We start from the raw sequence: 14,260 nt of genomic DNA, 5'->3' as shown, positions 1-14,260 counted from the left end.
TCGAACTGCGGCCGCCATAATGTATATGCGCTACTCGTCTTGCTTCTTCTCTCAGCAAAAGTATTAGTCTAAACCTAACTTAACGGGAAGCTTTAGCTCCTACCTGGGAAATCATCAATCCTTTCTTCTTACAACCACTGCAGCGCAATTTGTGAGTTATGTTGAACTTAAAAGAAACAGTTAAAATTAGATTTTAGAAAGCCAATTTTTATTTAGTTTCCACTTTTCTAAATTATAAAAGAATGCGAAATCTCAAGAAACAATACTCAAAGTGTACGACTCTGTACCTCAGCAACTAAAAACGATATCGGAATTCTCTAAGCTGCACCTAATATTTCATTTAATGCAGACAAAAATGATATATCATATGCCACCCTGAAATACACCCCTAACTCCTGAATATGGTATTCGCAAAATCTTAACAGGCATTGTAACTTCACATAAGTTATAAATTCATACATCGAATTTGTCCGATTGAGATGCTCCAAGGGATGCAGTTTAGAGGGATGCGATATCAGTTTTTATCCTAACTAACGGATTTGTAAACTTCGTACTTCTTTTTCAAATTTGCCGATTTCCGATAATTCTTGTCGATAATGCCATGGCCTAGTTCAAAATTATTATTGCAGCAATCACTGTGATCGAACGTTCTCTCTTGAATGCAACAATTCTCATTCATATCGGTTGAGCGATTTTCTCAAAATAATTTACGCACTTTGCATGTATTTGAGCAGCCGGCATCGAAGAAGTGCCCGAGCTAAAGCTTCCTCTCATTGAATCACACTGGTTCTTAGAAAACACAAGGAAAATAACGCTGACTATACCGAATCCCGCGGCCGCAGTCGTGCACAAATAAACAGAAAAAACAACGAAGGGAACCCAATGCAAGCTTAGTGGGAGCTGCTATCTCGGCCAGACATCTCACCCGGAATGCCGACGAGCTGTCTGGCAAGGTGTCTAGCAAAAAAAAATTAAATTATGGGGTTTTACGTGCCAAAACCACTTTCTGATTATGACGCACGCCGTAGTGGAGGACTACGGAAATTTCGACCACCTGGGGTTCTTTAACGTGCACCTAAATCTAAGTACACGGGTGTTTTCGCATTTCGCCCCCATCGAAATGCGGCCGCCGTGGCCGGGATTCGATCCCGCGACCTCGTGCTCAGCAGCCCAACACCATAGCCACTGAGCAACCACGGCGGGTTGTCTAGCAAAATCGTCGATTCATTGCAAGTCGAGCAAGTAGCAGCAATCCCTTTCTCTACGGTAGCAGGTTGTCTTCAAGATAACGCTGATACATAAGCGCGCTCGTTTCCAAGTGCCGAGGGGAAGCAACAGTCTCTGGGTGTGCTTCTTTTTATTGTGTTTTCTTTAGTTGTGCGTCATGGCATACGTCACGGCGCGAATTTCAAATCTTTAAGGTTGATACGCCACGTGGTGGCGAAAATAGAAAGTAAACGCATGTCCAGAATTCCTGGTTATGTTCGTGCTCTACTGTGTACAGGTTGGTGAAAAATTTCGTCTTACGAAGTATTTTAGAACCAGCTGTACATGCCTGGTGGTGTTGCCGAGCCCTGCCTGTTTGTGGTCATGTTGCATGAATGTGCCTCGCATGGTTCACTTATTCCTAATTATGTGTGGCGACATAGAGGAAAACCCACGTCCTGATTCTGATGCAAAGGGTAATCCTGGTCCTGATGTTCTGCAACAGATTTTACACACCGTCACAGAAATTAAGGCTTCCCAAACTGAACTTCCAATCGGTGTGCAGGGGGTCCAAACACGACTGTCGCTCATTGAGAACACGCTTGCAACACTCAAAGACTGCAAAGAAAAGTTGAAAAGTGTGAAACAACTGGTAGTGCGGTCAAAAAGCAAGTCGCACATTTATACAGTAAAATGGACGACATAGAGAACAGAAGCCGCCGGAACAATATTGTGATATATGGTATTCCAGAAAGTAGCGATGAAGGCCCCGCATCTTTGAAGAAATATGTCGAGAACGAAATCTTCAATTTGCTGAAAGTAAAAGTAAAGACTGTGGAGCGCGTCCATCGCGTTGGCAAAAGATTAGCTGATAGACATCGACTTGTCATATTGCGGTTTTTTTATTTTACCGAAAAAGTGACAGTTCTGCGCAACTGTTCAAAGCTCAAAGGCACAGACTTATCGGTGTCGGAGGATTTTTTCGTTTGCAGTTCATAAAACGCGCACGAAGTTATGGGAGTCCTCAAAACCAAACCGAGCATGTGGTGATAAAGGTGTGCTTCTTTTCCATAAACTGAAAATAAATGACACGCTGTATGCATGGGATAAGCACGTGGAAAAAAGGATACCTCTTAAACAAGCGCGTTCTGAAATTACTGGTCGCGAGGGTAATAGTTCAAATGCATGATGCCAAGAAAGTACACCGTCGTTTTCTTCATTGTGTTTCAACGTGCATAGTGCACAGTTAACCAAACCAGGGAGTCTACCAAGTTGACATTTCCAAATTCCCTGAGTTTTCCAGGTTTTCCCTGAGCACCTTTGCGAAATTCCCTGAATGAGTCAGATCTTTGTTTTATGTCAAGACAGGCTGACACCACGTTGCCCGATGCTGTCACTCTCTAGTAAGCATGCTGAAACAAAAAAATGACTTAATCCAGTTTGAATAGTAAGGAGTAATATATATTTTATTTAAAAAGAAAACAGAAGGAAGGTGTTAGTAAAATGCACAGCGAAAGAAATCGTAAAGCCCATTCCAAATTGAGTCGAACATATTCAAATACGAATGAAAAGGAGATGCATACATAAGTAAATATTTTTTTTAATATCAGCTATTTCTATCAACTGATAGCAAGCTCCTCTGTATGAGGTCCTGAACTTTGTCACAACTAAGGTTCTCTCTCAGCAGCTGGGAAGTCAACCTCAACTGTCCTGACATACTCTCAGCCCGTACACAACATCTCAGTGTTGGGTTTCACTGCGTAAACAATTTATTTTGGTTTGGATGAGGGACACCTGTGTCTCAGCATCAGCCATCACTCAGTTTTTTTAGCTCAAGCTCCTTCAAAAAGGTGGTGGCACCCTTCCTTTCCCGTTAATTCCTCAGTGCGTCGGTCCTTTCTGTTCTCATCCTCCTCCTACCACGCTTTCACCACATGGATCATCTGAAGCATCCTCTTGGTCAGTTGTACAGTCAACATTTGATTTCTTGGACTTCCGAGAGGCCGCAAAAAAAAATTTGAAAAAAAACGGGCAGTCTGAAAAAAATTAATGCATGTCTTTAACTGCCTTTAAGGGCTAAAATTACCACAGGCACGTCTCAAAAAGCTCTGAAGGCCTGCCAGTACGCTTTTTAGGCATATCAGGGCTCGTACTGTGACAGGAGACGACGTGCACGCATGTGTATACACACATGACGACGTGCACGCAAGTATGTATACTGTGTCCCGCGACAATTGCCCCCTTCCCACGCTTGTTATGCTTCACCGCCTAACAATAGTGTACCGAGGCGAAGCTAACTTTTGCAGACTGGCATTACGCAACGCGCTGTGCTCTGCGAGATTCAAAGCCAATCGCTAGGATTACAAAGGCGGAGTCGGTGCCATTGGTGATAGCGGCGAATTCTTTCAATGAAAAACACGGCACCGCACGGCAAGCTTAATAGCGAACATAGAAGCAGCTAGGCCTGACGTTGCCGCGGTGGTGGTTACGGATTTGCGGATTTGCCTGCGAGAGTGCCGGTTCGAGGCGGCGAGATAATCAAAATAGCGGCGGTGGTGGCTTTGATTAATGCCATTTCAGACCTGCAGTCGGGGCAATATACATTGACTATATGGAGTACGTGGTGGTGCCGCAAAACCGTGCAAATTATCGGGCATGTCCGAAAAATCGGGCGTCTGCAAAATCGGTCGTTAACTACTCTGGCAATATATCGTGCCGATGACACGGCGTCAATGACGATTCCTTGCGATTCCTCTGTTACTGGAGCCAGCATTAACACGACTTTCGTTCCCTTTCAATAAAGTTACAGCTAATTTTCCATGATAGAATCACAAATTCCCTGAGTTTTCCCCGAGTTTTTCCTTTCCAGACTGTTCAAATTCCCTGAGAATTCCCGGTTTTCCCGGTTTTCCCGGTTGGTAGACACCCTGCAAACAGATAGAGGAGATTTTATTGGCTTACAAACCTGACATCTCCGTGATTACAGAGACGTGGCTTCGTCCCTCTATCCACGACTCGGAAATAATTCCAGAGGACTATAGCATAATTCGCAAAGATCGTGATAGCCGTGGAGACGGAGTGGCCATCGCAATAAAGAATGGTCTAAAGTTCCAAGAAGAACAAGGTATACCTAACCACGAGAGTCTCTGGTGCACAGTCACATTTTAAACCACACCTCTACTAGTAGGTGGAGTATACAGACAGCCTGGGGCACCTGAAACTTACCTTACGGAATTACACAACTACCTCCTCGAGAAAATGCATGATCGGACGAAGCTGGTACTTGTTGGCGACTTCAACTTGGCAGGAATTGACTGGGATAACTTGACCGCCAGCAATAGGGAAGTAAACAGCCGCGAACGACTTTTTGATGCCATGCTACGTTTTTTCTTTATCGTAACGCAAGCGACACGCGTCAAAGGGCTTGTTTCTAATATTTTAGACCTTGCTTTGATTTCCTGCACAGTAGATACTGAAGTTAAGGTGGAAGATGGAATATCTGACCATAAATTGATTCTAATTCATTTTCCTAATCTTAGCCTGGCAAAAAGTAACACTGAAAATGCACATACAGTTATTAAAGATTATTGCGGAGCAAACGATGAAAGCATTATTGATTACCTGGAAATTAATTATGACGATTTTTACGCTGAACCTTCCGATGATGTCGAGAACTTATGGCTAAAATTTAAAGCGGCAATTTTTCACTGTGAAAAAACTTATATTCCTACGAAACGTAAGAGGACAAGGCGAAGAAATCCTTGGATAACGCGAGAAATTATTCATATGAAACGGAGGCTGAAAAGAATACGGAAGCGTAAATGCAATCCAACAGTAATAAATAAATATTACCACGAATTTAAAAGCTTGTTACGGCAAGCAAGAAATAACTTTTTTTTTCACACACTTTAGCAGATTTCATGACAAAGCAGCCGAAAAAATTTTGGCGTTACCTTGCTAAGCAGGTCAGTCCAATCCGTAAGATGGAAATCAACAGCATCATTACTGAAAATACGCACACCGTAGTTAACTCATTCTTTTTTCCAGTCCGTATTCACCCAAGCATGCCCAGTGCAAGTACCGCTTGTTCAACGTGACTCGGCTATGCCGGAAATCGAGATAACCGGATGACGTATCTTGAACCTGCTTCTACAACTAGATGTTAAAAAAATCCCCGGGCCCAGATAAAATTCCAAATGCGTTTCTTAAGCGTTATGCAGAACAACTTACCCCCTTCTTTCATAAAATATTTACGCTTTCACTGAAAAATGGTGCAGTTCCGACAGACTGGCTTCGCGCTAGAATAACCCCAATTCATAAAAGTGGTAAACTTTCGGTGGAAACGTATCGACCCATATCCCTAACTACTTGTTGCAAATTGATTGAGCATATCCTCAACAAAGCCATCATGGACTACCTAGAGTCTAACAATATACTGTACCATACTGCGTCAATAAGTATACCCAGTAACAGTAGGAATAAGCGCACAGATGCAAACACCCTTCTTGATTGATGTCAGCTTTTGCCCAATAACAGTCGTACTGCTATATGACGAAATAAAGAGTGAGGAGAAGGTTTCTGTCAAGAAGTGAATGTTTGAAAAACAAAAAGAAAAGACGACTTCGCGCCCCGCTTGCCAGCTTCTGGCGCCGCGCACGACAGCAAGACCTTCAGAGCAGCGTATACGCTATCCGCGGACTGTGTTTTCTTCAACAAGCTGAGGACCCCTTCAAGTATGTGATAACGGGAACGGTGCACCTGCGATCGACGTTATTCGCATCGCGCACAACTCCAGAGTATCGACGGAGTGAGGCGTCGCGGTCGACGTCATGCGGTGCAGAAGTACCATCGGTCAAAAATAGAAAGGAGATGGTCTTCGACGTCATTTATGACCACTTGAGGACGAAGGTAAATTTCCGGATAGCCGTTGTGAACTCAGTTTTCTTTTCATCGACACCCATTATTTTATCTAGTTATCTGCACTGCGCCTCCTCCGCACCCCGTTCTTGCTCTTAATCTCAACGATATCTCAGCTTTGCCACCGAATTGCCCGTTCCATGCGCGGTTCTTTTTCCAAGTCGCCCATCGGCGCTGCCACAGCCGCGGCTGCTTGGCGGGGGCCCCCGCGGGACGACAACACCCGGGAGCCCAGCAGCGCCGCCCCGAAATAGTCGCCGAGGGCGGCTCGACGGGGAGCAAGCGCCGTGCCTTGGCTGAAGCTTCACTTCTTCAACGTTTAGGCTAACACGAGGGTGGCGGGTCGATGTTAAACGTCACCTCGCGAGCGCTGTTTGTCTGCGTAGTACACACAGGGAGAGGTGCCTGCTTGAGGCGTCCTTGTGCGCCATATTTCATAACCTCCGAGAGGGTTGAGCGTTGTCATTGCCACACATGGCACATCGCATTGTGGCAAAAGTATAAGTTTGAATTGGATTATGGGGCTGTACGCGCGAAAATCACACTAGGATCATGAGGCACGCCGTAGTGGCGGACTCTGGATTAATTTTCACACCGCGATGTTCTTTAACGTGCCCAAAAAATCTAAGTGCACGTGCGTTTTCTATTTCGCCCCCGTCGAACTGCGGCTGCCGCGGTTGGGATCAAATCCACGACCTCTAGCAATGCCACAGCCGCAAAGCTAACGCGGCGGGCACAGAAGTGTTGATTTGACGGTCGACCACTTCCGTAGTGCCTCCTGGACCCTGCTTTGCGCTTTAATTATTGCGGCTCTGCTTCTGCGCGCCCTGCATAAGTTGCCCGATTGACATATTTGCATTGGTTTATTTTTCACAAATAGAAGCAACGTACCGTGCCGTACCTTGAACTTAAGCTTATCCTGTGTCCCCGCAACCGCTTTCCTTGGCTTCTCATGTCACCTCCCCCCTCTCTTGTATAGGAACTGCCTCTTCTCTCTACAGTTCTCTCTGTGTCCCCTCTGGCCTCGCACGTTAGAAGAAAGGGAAGCGCTGCAGTTTTTGCAATGCTTCTGAGGGGAGTCACGGATAATTATTTATTTATTTACCCCCAGGGCCTTTGGGACGTTACAGAGGGGGTGGGTGCATGGTTGAACAAGGACAGAATCTAAAGTTGCGGATGACATTAGGAAAAACAAAAAAAAGCACACACATACAGAAAGCACATAGTGCAGGGCTTTAAAAAAAACAAAAAAAAAAACTAAGTACAAAGATAAGCTAACGTGTTCAAGCTACAAATGCAGAAAATTTTTCATCGCGTCTTTCAAGGCCACAGGATCTTCTATGCATGCAGGCAATGTATGGGAGCAGATGGTTCCAATCTGTTGTTTTCGGCAAGAAAGAGTGCAGAAATGGCAGCAAACAGAAGGTTGCTAAGATATTCGCCATCGATCCTTACTCCTAAGCCTTCCCAGTTTAAGAGCTTGAAGATTTCTTCCAAGCAAGCAGTGAATAGCATTGGAGAGATTGTGTCTCCTTGTCCGACACCTTTCTTTATAGGCATATTCCTACTTATCTTGAGTAGAATTAAGGTGGCTATAGAATCTCTCTAGATATTTTTCAATGTATTTATGTAAGCGGTCTGTACTCCTTGATTACGTAATGCATCTATGACTGCTGGTATCTCTACTGAATCAAATGACTTATCGTAATCTATGAAAGCCATATAGAGAGGTTTACTGTACTCTGCGGATTTCTCGATTACCTGATTAAAGACATGGATGTGATCCACTGTATATAGAGTATTGGCGGCGAGGAGTTAGGGAGTCGCCATCTGACGGAAGCGCCTCCCTTGCGTAGTATCAGGGATCACGCGGCACGCTCCCCATAGGTTTCGCTTACGACGCTCGATAAAAACTCCACGCGGCAGCCCTCCTGAACATTTATGTAGGTACTCTATAAACGAGGGAAGTTTTGGACTGTCGATATAATAATCTTGGGCAAACTGAAAGCACAGAATCGTTTACAAGTGCTATCTCTTCATCAAATACGTACAGTGAACGCTACTGCGCGCGGTCGCCGCGATGGAGTCTCCCGGACCGGCTTCTTGCGTGAAAGGTAGCCAAGCGCTGAGAGTGAACTATGTGAAATATGTGCATATATATACATATTATATATATATATATATATATATATATATATATATATATATATATATATATATATATATATATATATATATTGCGATGAGGTTTATTCTCGTTCACGACGTTGTGGAACGCTAGGCAAAACAAGGCACTGCAAGGGCTGTCCGAAGCACGGGGTCGCTCGAGACCACGGCACGGCCCTTCGTCTTCTTCTTCAGACGGCACATACACAGGGGCGCGTCTGCTTCATTACAATGCCCCGGGAGCTAAGCGTAGCCATCCTGGCGACTCAGGGCGCGGAGAAGATGAGCGGGTCGTAGTACGGTTTCAGGCGGTTGACATGTACTGTCTCTCGCCCACGACGACGCAGGTCTGGTGACACGGTGAGCGGCTCGACGATGTAGTTGACCGGTGAAGTGGCCTCGATTATACGGTATGGACCGTGATAACGCGCCAGGAGTTTGGAAGAAAGGCCAGGAATGTTGGCTGGTATCCAAAGCCACACAAGTGAACCAGGAACAAAGTTGGGCGGTGGTTGATGAGCACGGTCATGTCTTGTCTTTTGACGTTCTTGAGTCTCACTAGTCAGGGCACGTGCCAGCTGACGGCAATTTTCAGCATATTTGGCGACTTCGGAAAGCGGAGTATACTCTGTAGCGTCAGGTTGGTACGGCAGTATGGTGTCCAAAGGGCATGATGGCTCACGGCCATACACAAGGAAAAAGGGGGAAAAGCCGGTGGTCGCTTGCGTCGCGGTGTTGTACGCGAACGTAACAAAGGGGAGTACGGTGTCCCAGTTGGAGTGGTCGGATGAAATATACATCCGCAACATGTCGCCAAGTGTGCGATTGAAGCGCTCGGTAAGACCGTTGGTTTGGGGATGGTACGCGGTCGATTTGCGATGAATTATCCTGCACTCAGCGAGGAGGGCTTGGATGCCCTCCGACAGGAAGACACGGCCCCTATCACTCAGTAATTCTCGGGGAGCACCGTGGCGAAGGACAAAATTGCGAAGGATGAAAAAACCAACGTCACGGGCGGTCGCTGCTGGCAGTGCTGCAGTCTCAGCGTAGCGAGTAAGGTGATCTACGCCGACAATAATCCACCGATTTCCACGCCCGCTGCATGGAAACGGGCCGTAGAGGTCGATGCCGACGCGGTCGAACGGACGAGACGGGCATGGCAGCGGCTGCAACGGTCCTGTGAAACGCTGTGTAGGTGTTTTGCTTTGTTGGCATGTAGTGCAAGACTGAATGTACTTTTGCACAAAGTTGTACATGCCTCTCCAATAATAGCGCTGACGCAACCTTGTGTAAGTTTTGAGGACGCCGGCATGAGCGCTTAGGGGGTCAGCGTGAAAAGACGCGCAGACGTCAGAGCGCATATGACGAGGTATAGCGAGGAGCCATTTGCGTCCGTCGGGCATGTAGTTTCGGCGATATAGAATGTTGTCCCGCACTGAGAAGTGGGTTGCTTGGCGACGCAGTGCTCGTGTCGAAGGGACATCAGACGGAGCAGCAAGGTAGTCGAGTAACATTGCAAGGGATGGGTCCTTGCGCTGCTCTGTGAGCATGTCAGGGATGGTGAACGGTGACAGGGTGGACGAGGAAGCTGACAACGACGCCAAATCAGGCGTCAGTGGGGAGCGAGAGAGCGCATCAGCGTCGGAGTGCTTGCGACCAGAGCGGTACATGACGCGGATGTCGTACTCTTGCAAGCGAAGCGCCCAACGTCCCAAGCGTCCAGACGGGTCTTTCAAGGAAGAAAGCCAACAAAGGGCATGGTGGTCAGTAACAACGGCGAAAGAACGGCCGTAAAGGTATGGGCGAAACTTGCTTAATGCCCAGATGATCGCTAGACACTCCTTTTCTGTGACGGAGTAATTTAATTCTGCTTTCTTTAGAGTACGGCTCGCATAAGCGACGACGTATTCATCATAGCCAGCTTTCCGTTGCGCTAAGACCGCGCCAAGGCCAACTCCGCTGGCGTCAGTATGGACTTCCGTGGGAGCATCAGGGTCGTAGTGGCGAAGAATCGGTGGTGAGGTCAACAAGTGGCGCAATTGCTGAAATGCTGCATCACATTCAGGTGACCATGCTGCTATGCCGTTACTGGCGGAAAGTAAACTTGTCAAAGGCGCCATGATGGATGCGAAATTGCGTACGAATCGACGAAAATAAGAACATAAGCCAATAAAACTTCGGAGGGTTTTGATAGACGTGGGCCTTGGGAACTCTGCAACAGCGCGGAGCTTGTCTGGATCCGGGAGGACGCCGTCTTTTGAGATAACGTGACCCAATATGGTTAGCTTGCTTGCAGCAAAGCGGCACTTTTTGAGGTTAAGCTGTAGACCGGCAGAGGCGAGACAGGTCAGAATGTCATGCAGGCGAGCGAGGTGCGTCGGAAAATCGGTTGAGAAGACGACGATGTCGTCGAGGTAACATAAACAGGTCTTCCATTTGTGGCCACGAAGGATGGTGTCGATCATACGCTCAAAAGTAGCAGGCGCGTTGCACAACCCGCAGGGCATGACGTTAAATTCGTAGAGGCCATCGGGTGTAACGAATGCGGTTTTCGGACGGTCAGGCTTGGCCATGGGAACTTGCCAGTACCCGGAGCGCAGATCCAAGGAACTGAAGTATTCTGCGCCTTGTAAACAGTCGAGAGCGTCATCGATTCGAGGCAGAGGATAAACGTCTTTCCTCGTTATCTTGTTTAGGCGTCTGTAGTCGACACAAAAGCGAATGGAGCCATCTTTTTTCCTCACCAATACGACAGGTGAAGACCAAGGACTTTGAGAGGGACGGATGACTTTACGTTGGAGCATGTCGTCCACGTGCTCCGTGATGATTCGGCGCTCTTCGGCAGAGACACGATACGGGCGCTGTCGCAAGGGGGAGTGGGAACCAGTGTCGATGATGTGAGAAACACCGGTGGCACTGCCCAGTGACGTCTGATGACAGTCGAAAGAAGAGACAAACTTGTGAAGGAGAGCGAGAAGTTGGCGGCGATGAGATGGGGAAAGTGCAGGGTCGATGGCCTTGTCAAAACCCACTGAAGGTGATGAGCCGGAGACCGAAGCGATGGCGTCAAGGTGACGGAGGGAGGCGGCAGGAACATCGAAGTCGTCGACGTAGTCGACCGCTTGAAAGTATCCTACCGTCTCTCCACGCAGTAGGCTGATCGGGTACTGGTAGTAGTTGGTGACCAGCATCACAGTTGAGCCAGAGGTTACAGTAAGCACGGCAAACGGAAGAACAGTGCCCTTGCGTTGAGCAAACACATCGGACGGCGTGAACACTACGGTGGCGTCAGATGCGGAATCAGACGACAAGACAACAGCCATCGACGACTCAGGAGGTACGGTTGTGTCGGCATCAACAGTGAGTTTGTCGGCAAAGTGAGGAGAGCTGGTCGGCAGTGATTCACATAGTGGTAAAAGCGACACTTCTGCACGTGAACAGTCAATGACAGCATGATGACGTGACAGGAAATCCCAACCAATGATGAGGTCGTGAGAGCACGATGGTAGCACGAAACACTCGATTATGTACAGAACGTCGTTGATGACGACACGGGCCGTGCATACAGCTGAAGGGTGGATTCGCTGCGCGCTGGCAGTGGCGAGCACCAGGCCAGAGCGAGCTGTAGTCACTTTTCGTAGCTTGCGGCAAAGGCCCTCGTGAATGACGGAAACGGCTGCTCCGGTATCGACTAGTGCCACTGCTGGTACTCCCTCTACAAAAACGGTAATTACATTTTGCGGCGAAGATTGAGGTCTTGAGAAAATCGACGTATTTGCAGTTCTTGCCTCAGGAACTGCAGCAGTCAGTTTCCCTCTTCAGTGGGAACTCGACGACGCAGGGGCGAAATCGAACGCCGACGAGGGGAAGGGGAACGCCGAGTTTCCAACCGGCGATCAGTGTCGAGACGTCGCGGTGATAATGGAGGCGTGGCGGCGTATTGTGGTGCGTAGCGGGGCCTGTCAAAGCTGGTACACGCAGTTGAGGCGCGGCGGCGACAGAAGCGTGCCACATGGCCAGCAATGCCGCAGGCGAAGCAGATAGGCCGGTTGTCTTGAGTGCGCCACGTCTCGGTGGGACGAAAAAAGTGTGGTGACGGTCGGGCAACTTGAAATGAAGCCGGATTCATGGGCGATGGAAAGGAAGCGGTCTGCGCAGGTGGCCGTGCAACCACGGCTGCATAACTGAGCGGCAGCGACGTAGGGTGGTTGGCAAAGTTGGTATGGGCCAGCGGCACACTCATAGGGTTGGGTGGGGGGGTTGTAGGAGCTGCAGGAAGCGCTTCAGATATGTGATTTCGGATGGCGTCCTGCAGCGTTGGAGGCAAAGCTGCCGTAGGTGCGTCACTGTGAGGCAGCAGCGAGAGCTGCCTGGCCACCTCTTCACGGATAAAATCTTTGATATGCTGCGAGAGGGTCGAGTTGGTGAATTCGGTAGAAACCGCGATGCTGGAGACGGAATCGGCGTGCTGGATGTTCTGGTGGGCGATGGAACGTTGGCGGCGCAGCTCGTCAAAGCTCTGGCAGAGGTTAATGAGGACGGATACGCTAGTTGGGCCTTTGGCCAGCAACATCTGGAATGCGCTGTCCTCGATGCCCTTGAGGATGTGTTTGATCTTGTCATCCTCTGACATGCTGGGATTGACCCGCTTGCACAAATCGAGAACATCCTCGATGTAGCTGGGGAATGTTTCTCCAGGCTGCTGTGCGCGCTGGCGTAGACGCTGTTCAGCGCGTAGCGTACGCACAGCTGGGCGATCAAACACTTCTGCAAACAGAGTCTTAAAGGCGGACCAGCTTGTAAAGTCTGATTCGTGGTTGAAGAACCAAAGTTTGGCTACGTCGGCGAGGTAGAACGGCACGTTGGTCAGCTTAGACTGGTCATCCCATCGGTTATGGGCACTTACACGTTCGTACGATGAGAGCCAGTCTTCCACGTCGTGTTCGGCGGTCCCACTGAAAATGGGTGGGTCGCGCTGACGAGGGACGCCGGCGCAGATGACAGTGGCAGCCGGTGGGGCGGGCAACGAGGTGGCGGGATCAGGCATAGTGCAAGGCGATCTTGTTGGCAGGGTTCGAGTGCGGAGCTCCAGGACGAGGCGAAGGATCTCAGCAACCTCCACCAAATGCGATGAGGTTTATTCTCGTTCACGACGTTGTGGAACGCTAGGCAAAACAAGGCACTGCAAGGGCTGTCCGAAGCACGGGGTCGCTCGAGACCACGGCACGGCCCTTCGTCTTCTTCTTCAGACGGCACATACACAGGGGCGCGTCTGATTCATTACAATATATATATATATATATATATATATATATATATATATATATATATATATATATATATATATATATATATATATATATATATATATATGTTCTGTCTGTATAACCGAATGGGGCATACCAGAATGGAGCCTCAATCCAGCGAACGCACGGCATGCGCGTCTGCATGCATGTAGCGCGTTTTCGCACCGTGCCGTGAGCTTTAGGCCGCAGCATATGAGTATTTGACAGTACACTAGCAACCATTGTTGCGTGGACGCTATCAGAACTGCTCAAAAATAATTCCGTTATTGAGACTTCGACGCCTAGCTACGGCGACTGTGATGTGCCGTCGCGACGATTCAATCGTTTTTTGCCTTCTAAATTCTTGGACATTTCAATATTATTTCTCAAGTTGCGTCGCACTGTATGTTTATCGGTCGTCTCAGCGTGCGATTTCCCTCTGCTTGTTTTTCGTAATCCAGTACTAATTCATAACACAAACATGACCATATGCCGTGCCTTTTCTTAATGTGCGTCTTACCGCTCCCTTTCCGTTCCAGTGAACTTGCCAGTATCTAGCATCGACAAGTTCATAGACCAAAGCGCCATGAAATTAGCCGGGCAGCGGGCGCCGGCGAGCGTCTCAGTGCGCGTTTTCTGCTACTCACCGAACATCGCGCAGTCCCGGCGCAGTAGCAGAAATGTTC

At 48.2% G+C, this 14,260-nt stretch overlaps 1 protein-coding gene across 1 annotated transcript in view; it reads right to left on the bottom strand.

The window, feature by feature from the left end:
* Ack-like (activated Cdc42 kinase-like) overlaps positions 1–14,260 on the bottom strand; it is a 240,229-nt gene that overhangs the window by 184,465 nt on the left and 41,504 nt on the right. The window lies entirely within an intron of this gene.

The sequence above is a fragment of the Dermacentor albipictus genome, chromosome 2 (assembly GCF_038994185.2).
Source record: "Dermacentor albipictus isolate Rhodes 1998 colony chromosome 2, USDA_Dalb.pri_finalv2, whole genome shotgun sequence".
Taxonomy (NCBI): domain Eukaryota; kingdom Metazoa; phylum Arthropoda; class Arachnida; order Ixodida; family Ixodidae; genus Dermacentor; species Dermacentor albipictus.
This window is presented reverse-complemented; position numbering and strand designations above follow the sequence as displayed.